The 10,760-nt window shown below is 43.9% G+C and overlaps 1 long non-coding RNA gene across 1 annotated transcript; it reads left to right on the top strand.

The window, feature by feature from the left end:
* Positions 1-2,864: 2,864 nt before the first annotated feature.
* LOC115111056 (uncharacterized) lies at positions 2,865-8,933 on the top strand. The gene is made up of 3 exons (XR_003860749.2): positions 2,865-3,699; positions 3,814-4,820; positions 4,922-8,933. It is a non-coding gene; the product is annotated as an uncharacterized LOC115111056 (long non-coding RNA).
* The last annotated feature ends 1,827 nt before the right edge of the window (positions 8,934-10,760 follow it).

Below are 10,760 nucleotides of genomic sequence, written 5' to 3'. Positions count from 1 at the left end.
CGTAACGTTATGTTATAGGGCATTTACTCACTGCTCTAGAATGTAGTCAAATATGGGTAAATTCAAGAGTGTGCTACCAAATGAATGTCTAAATGTAGTTTTCTTTAGCCTATGCCATCATAAGTTGCACAGTTAGTCACTTGATTGTTCTCTCCCTTGAGCCACTTGTAGACATGGCATAGCCCTGTTTGTTTCTGTTCGTCTCTCACTAGGTACATATCTTAGGATTTCACTGGGTATTGTGTGATTTGTAATGTAAGTTATACTTTTTGATTGTAAGTGGTCTTTATGCTTAGTTCTCCCTCTTTCTCTCCTGTCTTTAGGTCATGAAGTTTGCCGTTGTTCAGTTCCTGGTTGAGAAGAATGAACCATGTGCAGTAGTTCCACAAGTATGGATGAAATGTGACATTTGTTATTGGCCACCACTCAGCCTCAGAAAAAAGAACCCAAGAAACAATTTAGCCATCAAGTGTATGCCACCATACAGCACCTGGAAAATATGAAGGGAGCAGGTAATTTGGCCTAATTTATGTTTCAGATGTACTCTCATATGAAATAGTATTGTAATTAACTTGCCTGATGTGAAAGTCAGTGTTTTGCGGGATAATTCATGCCTCTACCTTTATTAATCACTTGTCTAGACAATTGGGAGACGGCACAGATGTATTGTAAACGGTTCCAAGCGTGTTCCAGTGTTGAAACGACAGATGACGAGCAAATAAGAAAGCAGGAGAACTGCAAATAGCATGTAGCCATCCCAGGATTTTGATGAAGGAGAAGATGATTCTAGCCAGTCCCAGCGTATCAGCAAGTCTCTATCATACCATGAAAACATTGGGGTGAAAGCTGACTTTAGAATTGGTATGTAAAATAGATTTTTTTTAATGCTTCATTAAATGCAAAATTCCCTTTCTGAACCATAATCAGCTTTCATGGTCAATTTCCAAATGTACTCATGTATTTTTTCTTCTTAGAATTAATTAGTTGTCTCCGAATACCAGTAAGTGAAACATTATGCATGAAAAATCCATTGGAGGATGTATCCTGTTCTGCTAAACACTGATAGAATTTCAGAGGAGAAACAAGCCCCTTTATTCATGTGATTTGTCTTTCATTTAGGACAAGCATCATATTCCCCAGCATCATATTCACCACAGCAGCATATGGAGGACAGCCATGGAGGTACTCTATGTAGTACATTTACTTTTCCCAGATGAGATTATTTTGTTTTGTACAGTATTTCATTTCAATGTATTGTTTCAAACAGGGCAGGGCAAACAGGACATTGGACAGCCCCAACATCATATTCACCACAGCAGCATGTGAATGACAGCCATGGAGGTACACTATATATACAAATTATGTGGACACCCTTTCAAATGAGTGAATTTGGCTATTTCAGCCACACTCATTGCTGACAGTTGAGCACAAAATTGAGCACAAAGCCATGCAATCTCCATAGACAAACATTGGCAGAAGAATGCCCTTACTGAAGAGCTCAGTGACTTTCAACGTGCCACTATCATAGGATGCCACCTTTCCAACAAGTCAGTTCGTCAAATTTCTGCTGCGAAGTTGTAGGCCACACAAGCTCACAGAATGGAACTGTCCAGTACTGAAGTGCGTAGCGCATAAAAATAGTATGTTCTCGGCTGCAACAGTAACTCCCGAGTTCCAAAATGTTTCTGGAAGCAACTGTTGTTTTGGAGCTGGTTTCCATGGCCGAGCAGCTGCAGACAAGCCTAAGATCACCATGCGCAATGCCAAGCATATGCTGGAGAGGTGTAAAGCTTGCCGCCATTGGACTCTGGAGCAGTAGAAATGCGTTCTCTGGAGTGATCAAACACGCTTCACCCTCTGACAGTCCAACGGATGATTCTGGGTTTGGAGGATGCTAGGAGAACGCTATCTGCCCAACTTTGTTTCTCTTTCAGCATGACAATGCCCCCGTGCACAAAGCGAGGTCCATACAGAAATTGTTTGTTGAGATTGGTGTGGAAGAACTTGACTGGCCTGCACAGAGCCCTGACCTCAACCCCATCTAACACCTTTGGGATGAATTGGAACGATGAATGCGAGCCAGGCCTAATCACCCAACTTCAGTGCCCAACCTCACTAATGCTCTTGTGGCTGAATGGAAGCAAGTCTCATTAGCAATGTTCCAACATCTATTGGAAGGCTTTCCCAAACGAGTGGAGGCTGTTATAGCAGAAAAGGGGGGGACCAACTCCATATTAACGCCCATGATTTTGGAATGAGATGTTTGACGAGCAGGTGTCTACATACTTTTGGTCATGTAGTGTATGTACTGTGGTACATTCACTCAGCCTGGATGAGACTATGCTTATCTGTCCTGTTTTGCATAGTATGTAATTGTATTAAAAAGTAACCTGTAATTCTTTACTTTGACATTTTCTTCCAAAAATGTTGGGGTAGAAATCCAAAGACTCCGGCAGGAAAACAGAGCCCTGAGGGAAGAAGTTAAGGTGCTAAGGTGTGGGCAAGCAGGTGAGAACATAACAAGGCACATCTATTTTTGCTGTATTGTCACATTGGTATGAAGAGAGTCGGGAGACAGGCGCAGGAATGCATAATAGGGTTTTTAATTATACCCCAAATGACAGCGTGCCGTGTAAAGGCACAGGGAAGAAGACCAAATAAACACTAAACAAAACACAGGGTTGAAACCCAAACAAAACAGCGAGGAGTACCTTGAATAAATACACACGTGTACGATGATTAACACACGGGACGAGACTCGTAATCATCTGCGCAATCCACAAGGGCATGAAAGTCCAAAACACACAACAGAGGTTCACACATGCACCAATGGACATTGTAACAATAATCGACAGCCCAATGGAAACCAAAGGGCACACTTATACAAGTATTAATCAGTGGGAACAGGGGACAGGTGTGCGTAATGAAAGTTCCAGAGGGATCCGTGATAGTACCCCGACGCAGTGCACTAGCAGCTCAATGACACAGGCCTCGAGGACAATCCCAGGATCGTTATGCGGGTCTTTCAGGACCCGGTGCAGCTGCCGAAGTTGTGTCGTCATCAGAGGGTCAGTTGCCACTGCCAAAGTTGCATCGGCGACAGACGGACGGACCAGTAGCAGTGGTGTCTGACAGACCGACTGTGGCGGCGTCGGACGGGCCAGTTGTGGCTGCTGAAGTGACGTCGGACGGACCTGATGTGGCGACGTCAGACGGCCCAGTTGCAGCTGCCAAGGTTGCAGCTGCGTCGGACGGACCAGTCGCAGCATCGTCGGATGGGCCATTCCCGCTGTCTCCCTTAATGGTCGATTATTCTGTCACGTTGGCATGAAGGATCGGGAGAGAGGCGCAGGAATGCATAATAGGGTTTTTATTATGCCCCAAATTACGGTGTGCCGAGTAAGGGCACGAAAGCCCAAAACACACAGCACAGGTACTCACACGCACCAACGGACATTCTAACAATAATCGACAGCCCAATGGAAACCAAAGTGCACACTAAAACAACTACTAATCAGTGGGAACAGGGGACAGATGTGCATAATGACCGTTCTGGAGGGATCCGTATCATTGTTTTCATGAGTGTGACAGTGATTAACTGCTCAATTCTTTCTATAGGTTCAAGTGGTATCGGATCACTGAGTCAAGTGGCACAGGTTACTACCATGATAAGGACCTTTGCTGCTACTGGGCAATCAGGTAAGAACATAACAACTTGCTCATCTCTTTTTGGTGTAGCCTTAAACATGATGATCTGTAACTGTGTTTAGGAGTGGGACAGTTATTAACTGCTCTTTTTCTCTCGGACTATAGGTCCGGATAAAACACTTTTGCTGAGGCGTATGATAACAGTAGATAACCGAACGCTTGAGATGGATAACAAGATAAATACCTTGTTAGTCAATGGCCAATGGGTCGGTTGGAGATTTATCTTTGCCTGATGATCTCAATCTCCCGATGGGATACCAGCAAGGCCTGCAGCTGCTGGAGACCAGGCTGGGCCAGGACACTGAGCTCCAGGAGAGACTTGTAAGTGTGCTCAGAATTTTATATAGCATTGCATTTTCCAACTTTGACGATGTTGTTGCGACCGTTGTAAACTGACGAGACAGCAGCATGTATTAAATTCATCCGCTCAGCATTTTGAAAGTAAATACTTGTTGGAAATCTGACATCTGTCTTTACAGACTGTCATAATACATGGATATAAAATATATGTGGTTTGGGAGGGAAATGTTTCAACATAGTGTGTCATTTCTAATACTTTTACATTTGTAGCTTAGGTGTATGGCTGTAAAGGGTGCCAAGGACCTGAACTCAACAGTGGGGCGGATGTTACCTTGCATTCTGCCAAACCAGCGTGCCATCGCAAGGACTTAATATATAGTATAGGACTTTATATAGGACTTTATATAGGACTTTATATTATTAAATGTGTTACTTTTAAGTATTTTTTTAAAGCTTGTTGTGTAAAACCTTCTGCAATTTAAATTCAAAACTCAATGTTCTTTCTTTGTGTATAGGAACCATTTGCTAGAACCCTGCAACCAGGGATGCCACGGATGAAGGGGTCCAGATTCAAGTCAACCATTACATGAAAGGGGCTTCCGATCATGAACGTGGGAGAAGGAGGCGCACAGGGGAGAGGGATCCGCTGGAGTGAGGGCCATCATCAAGTCTCAGATCACTTTTCTCAAAACCAGGCTCTACCCCCAAGCCACAAGACTGATCCAACAGCAGAACCCTGGGCTGACTACTGCACCATACCACACACTTACCATTTATTCATAGACGCAGTTACATCACATTTGTAACATATTGTAAGTTTTACTAATTTGTAACATATCATACAAAATGGTAGCATGAGGACAATACATTCAATACATTCAATATATTAATGTTATTGTATTGTTCTTACCAGGTGTCACGGCTTTCATCCTGGGAAGGAGAGGTGGACCAAAATGCAGCGTTGTTATAGTTCATGGTTATTTAATAAGAAAACTCAAACATGAACACAACTACAAAACAAGAAACGTGAAAATCGAAACAGCCCTATCTGGTGCAGTAAACATAGAGACAGGAAACAATCACCCACAAAATACCCAAAGAATATGGCTGCCTAAATATGGTTCCCAATCAGAGACAACGATAAACACCCGCCTCTGATTGACAACCATAGACTTACCTAGACAACTAAACTGAACACAACCCCATTAATCTACAAAAACCCCTAGACAAGACAAAACACATAAATCACCCATATCACACCCTGGCCTTACCAAAATAATAAAGAAAACAAAGATAACTAAGGGCAGGGCGTGACAGAACCCCCCCCCAAACGTGCGGACTCCCTGCCGCACACCTAAACCCATAGGGGAGGGTCTGGGTGGGCATCTGTCCACGGTGGCGGCTCTGGCGCGGGACGTGGACCCCACTCCACCATAGTCTTAGTCCGTTTTTGGAGCATCCTAGGAACGGCGACCCTCGCCGCCGACCTAGGATTGGCAACCCTCCTAAATGGCCCCACTGGACTGAGGGGTAGCTTCGGACTGAGGTAGCTCAGGACTGAGAGGTAGCTCAGGCTGGTTGACGGCTCTTGCAGCTTCTGGCTGAATGGCGGCTCTGGCGGATCCTGGCTAAATGGCGGCTCTGGCGGATCCTGGCTGAATGGTGGCTCTGGAAGATCCTGGCTGAATGGCGGCTCTGGAGGATCCTGGCTGAATGGCGGCTCTGGTGGATCCTGGCTGACTGGCAGCTCTGGAGGATCCTGGCTGACTGGCGGCTCTGGCGGATCCTGGCTGACTGGCAGCTCTGGCGGCTCATGACAGACGGGAGACTCTGGCGGCTCATGACAGACGGGAGACTCTGGCGGCTCATGACAGACGGGAGACTCTGGCGGCTCATGACAGACGGGAGACCTCGACTTGGAGCTCCGGTACCGCTTGCTGTGCGGTAGCAGAGAGAACAGTCTATGACTAGTGTGGCTGGAGGCTTTGACAATTTTTAGGGCCTCCCACTGACACCGCCTGGTATGTAGGCCCTGGATGTCAGCAAGCTTGGCCCCAGTGATGTACTGGCCCGTACGCACCACCCTCTGTAGTGCCTTAAGGTTGGAGGCCGAGCAGTTGCCATACCAGCAGTGATGCAACCAGTGCTCTCAATGGTGCAGCTGTTGAACCTTTTGAGGATCTGAGGACCAGTGCCAAATCTTTTCAGTCTCCTGAGGGGGAATAGGTTTTGTTGTGCCCTCTTCATGACTGTCTTGGTGTGCTTGGACCATGTTAGTTTGTTGGTGATGTGGACACCAAGGAACTTGAAACTCTCAACCTGCTCCACTACAGCCCCGTTGATGAGAATGGGGGCCTGCTCGGTCCTCCTTTTCCTGTAGTCTGCAATCCGTCATGAGTGAACAGGGAGTACAGGAGGGGAGGGGCCCCTGTGTTGAGGGTCAGTGTGCCGGATATGTTGTTACCTACCCTTACCACCTGGGGCGACCTGTCAGGAAGTCCAGGATCCAGGTGCAGAGGGAGTTGTTTAGTCCCCGGGTCCTGAGCATAGTGATGAGCTTTGAGGGAACTATGGTGTTGAACCCTGAGCTGTAGTCAATGAATAGCATTTTCACTGGTGTTCCTTTTGTCCAGTGGTAAAAGGGCAGTGTGGCGTGCAATAGAGATTGCATCATCTGTGGATCTGATGGGGCGGTATGAGAATTGGAGTGGGTCTAGGGTTTCTGGTAGCATACTTTCTTAGGTAAAGGATTAAACAGTGAACATTGAGCTCTCCTAGATGGGTGAGCATGGGTAGCCATGCGTGTGTGTGTGTGTGTGTGTGTGTGTGTGTGTGTGTGTGTGTGTGTGTGTGTGTGTGTGTGTGTGTGTGTGTGTGTGTGTGTGTGTGTGTGTGTGTGTGTGTGTGTGTGTGTGTGTGTGTGCGTGCGTTGCTATGCAAGCTTTTCCTGCAAGTGAGATATTGACAGCGGCTGCCTGTGGAAAGCGCTTTGATGTGCTGGAGTGGACAGAGGAACGGAGGTCCTTTCTGCTCTCTCACACACACACACTCTGCTTTTTCACTCCAGCCGGTACTCTACAGGGATGTTAGTCACATACAGTAGATCTATATACAGTAGATCAATATATATATATATATACTACCGCTCAAAAGTTTGGGGTCACTTGTTTTTGTCCTTGTTTTTGAAAGAAAATAACACTTTTTGTCCATTAAAATAACATTAAATTGATCAGAAATACAATGTAGACATTGTTAATGTTGTCAATTACTATTTTTACTATTTGATTTTTTCAAATGGAATATCTACATTGGCGAACAGAGGGCCATTATCATCAACCATCACTCCTGTGTTCCAATGGCACGTTGTGTTAGCTAATCCAAGTTTATCATTTTAAAAGGCTAATTGATCATTAGAAAACCCTTTTGCAATTATGTTAGCACAGCTGAAAACTGTGTGCTGATTAAAGAAGCAATAAAACTGGTCTTCTTTAGACTAGTTGAGTATCTGGAGCATCAGCATTTGTTGATTCGATTACAGACTCAAAATGGCAAGAAACAAAGAACTTTCTTCTGAAACTCGTCAGTCTATTCTGGTTCTGAGAAATGTGAGAAATTGCCAAGAAACTGAAGATCTCGTACAACACTGTGTACTACTCCCTTCACAGAACAGAGCAAACTGGTTCTAACCAGAATAGAAAGTGGATTGGGAGGCCCCGGTGCACAATTTAGCAAGAGGACAAGTACATTAGAGTGTCTAGTTTGAGAAACAGATGTCTCACAAGTCCTCAAATGGCAGCTTCATTAAATAGTACCCACAAATCACCAGTCTCAACGTCCACAGTGAAGAAGCGACTCCGAGTTGCTGGCCTTCTAGGCAGAGTTCCTCTTAAACTTGTATTTTTATTGGCCAGTCTGAGATAACTTTTTCTTTGCATCTCTGCCTAGAAGGCCAGCATCCCGGAGTCGCCTCTTCACTGTTGATGTGTCTGTCATTAAGGCAACGGGTGGCTACTTTGAAGAATCTAAAATATGACTTATATATTTTGATTTGTTTAACACTTTGTTGGTTACTACTGTAACGTCATGTTTTAAACTCATACTCTTAAACACATAGATCCCCTGAACGCAGTTCACTTTCCAGCCCACTTTCCAGCTCACACTTTCAAAGACATAGATCCCCCGAATGCAGCTCACTCTCCAGATCCCAATCACCTGAATTCTGATCACCTGTTCTAACACCTGTATATCATTTACACACACTATTTAGTTCAGTTCATTGCACCCAATCATTGTGAGGTATTGTTTGTTTTTGATCACATTCTATTCGGAGCTCTGTTTATTTCAATATTAGTCCACCCGTGTATTGTAGTTTTTGGCCATCCTCACTAACAAAGTTTTTTGCCTATTCCTTGCCTGTACTTTTGTCAGATTTCCTGTCATCAACCTCTTGCCTGATTGTCCCTCTCCTTGTTCGAGCGGTGTTCGGCGGTCGACGTCACCGGCCTTCCAGCCATCACTGATCCATTTTTCATTTTCCATTGGTTTTGTCTTGTCTTCCTTCACATCTGGTTCCAATCCCATCAATTACATGTTGTGTATTTAACCCTCTGTTTCCCTTCATGTCCTTGTCGGAGATTGTTTTATTGTATGTCATGTGCAAGTCATGTGTCGGTGTACCCACTTATATCATTTTTTTTACATTTTGGTTTTCGGAGTTTTATGAGCACTTATTAAACGACTTGCCACCGACACGCACCCATTACACTTATCTCCCGGACTACGTTATTAGCCTTTTTCCCATGTCTGTACTGTTACCTTTTGGATTCCCTGTGTATGACCTTCTGCCTGTCCCTGGACCCTGCTATCTGCCTCCTCCTGTTGTCCTTTGCTAAATAAACACCTGCTGCGCCCTGCGCTTGAAACCAGCACTATGTCTCCCATCATACTCATTACAACAACATGATTCCATATGTGTTATTTCATAGTTTTGATGTCTTCACTATTATTCTATAATGTAGAAAATAGTCAAATTAAAGAAAATCCTTTGAATGAGGTTGTCCAAACTTTTGACTGGTACTGTATATACATATACAGTGCATTCGGAAAGTATTCAGACCCCTTCCCTTTTTACACATTTTGCCTTATTCAAAAATGGATTAAATTATTTATTTATTTAATATTTATTTTATTTAATCATCAATCTACACACAATACCCATAAATGACCAAGTTAAAACAGGTTTTTGACATTTTTGCAAGAGTATTAGATATAAAAAACAGATACCTTATTTACATAAGAATTCAGACCATTTGTTATGCGACTCGAAATTGAGCTCAGGTGCATCCTGTTTCCATTGATCATCCTTGAATTTGATTAGAGTCCACCTGTGGTAGATTAAATTGATTAGACATGATTTGGAAAGGCACACACTTGTCTATATAAGGTTCCACAGTTGACTGTGCATGTCAGAAAAAAACTGTGCATGTCAGAGCACAACCAAGCCTTGAGGTCAAAAGAATTGTCCGTAGATCTCCTGATGCAGGATTGTGTCGAGGCACAGATCTGGGGAAGGGTACCAAAATATGTCTGCAGCATTGAAGGTCCTCAAGAACACAGTGGCCTCCATTATTTTTAAATGGAAGAAGTTTGGAACCACCAAAACCTTTCCAAGAGCTACAGTGGTTCGTCCTTTAAAAATTTTGAGCTTATGCTGCGACAGTTTGTGGTAGATGTTGGCAGATTGTGGTAAAATGCGTCATTCTGGCAACAATAGCTGACACATAAATAACGTGCCATAGAATTCTGCGGCACCCCACAAGCTGTGCTGCAGTACACCACAACTTTTAAAGGAAGAACCACTGTAGTCGCCTGGCCAAACAGCAATCGGGGGAGAAGGGCCTTGGTCAGGGAGTCAACCAAGGTTGTCCTTCTGGGAGAAACTTCCAGAAGGACAACCATCTCTGCAGCACTCCACCAATCAGGCCTTTATGGTAGAGTGGCCAGACACTCCTCAGTAATTTTTTATTTTTTAATTTTTTTTATTTTACCTTTATTTTACTAGGCAAGTCAGTTAAGAACAAATTCTTATTTTCAATGACGGCCTAGGAACAGTGGGTTAACTGCCTGTTCAGGGGCAGAATGACAGATTTGTACCTTGTCAGCTCAGGGATTTGAACTTGCAACCTTTCGGTTACTAGTCCAACGCTCTAACCACTAGGCTACCCTGCCGCCCCGAGTAAAAAGCACATGACATCCAATTTGTTTGCCAAAAGGCCCCCCCATAGGACTCTCAGACCATGCGAAACAAGATTCTCTGGTCTGGTGAAACCAAGATTGAACTCTTTGGCCTGAATGCCAAGCGTCTCTTCTGGAGGAAACCTGGCACCATCTTTACGGTGAAGCATGGTGGTGGCAGCATCATGCTGTGGGGACAACAACATGACTACTTATGTAAATAAGGTATTTGTTTTTATTTGTAATGTATTTGCAAATATTTCTAAAAACCAGTTTCCACTTTGTTCATTGACTAGCACCATTCATTCTCGTTGTCAATAATTCTAATGTTATAACTTTTAATAGTAACAGTATCCACTGGTTAAATGGGAGAGTTTTTCAGCTGTGCGCCTGCCAGCAGTAATCTTCTCTGATTGATTGAGAGTTTCAAGGGGCCTTCATCGTTAAGTAGCATAATAGATGGAAAGCAATGAATATTTAAATTCATGCACTTCAAAATGAATTTTGTAACTTTGCCT

This window comes from Oncorhynchus nerka, linkage group LG27 (assembly GCF_034236695.1).
Source record: "Oncorhynchus nerka isolate Pitt River linkage group LG27, Oner_Uvic_2.0, whole genome shotgun sequence".
NCBI classification, from domain to species: domain Eukaryota; kingdom Metazoa; phylum Chordata; class Actinopteri; order Salmoniformes; family Salmonidae; genus Oncorhynchus; species Oncorhynchus nerka.
Note: the sequence above shows the minus strand (reverse complement) of the source record. Positions and strands in the feature narration are given on the sequence as shown.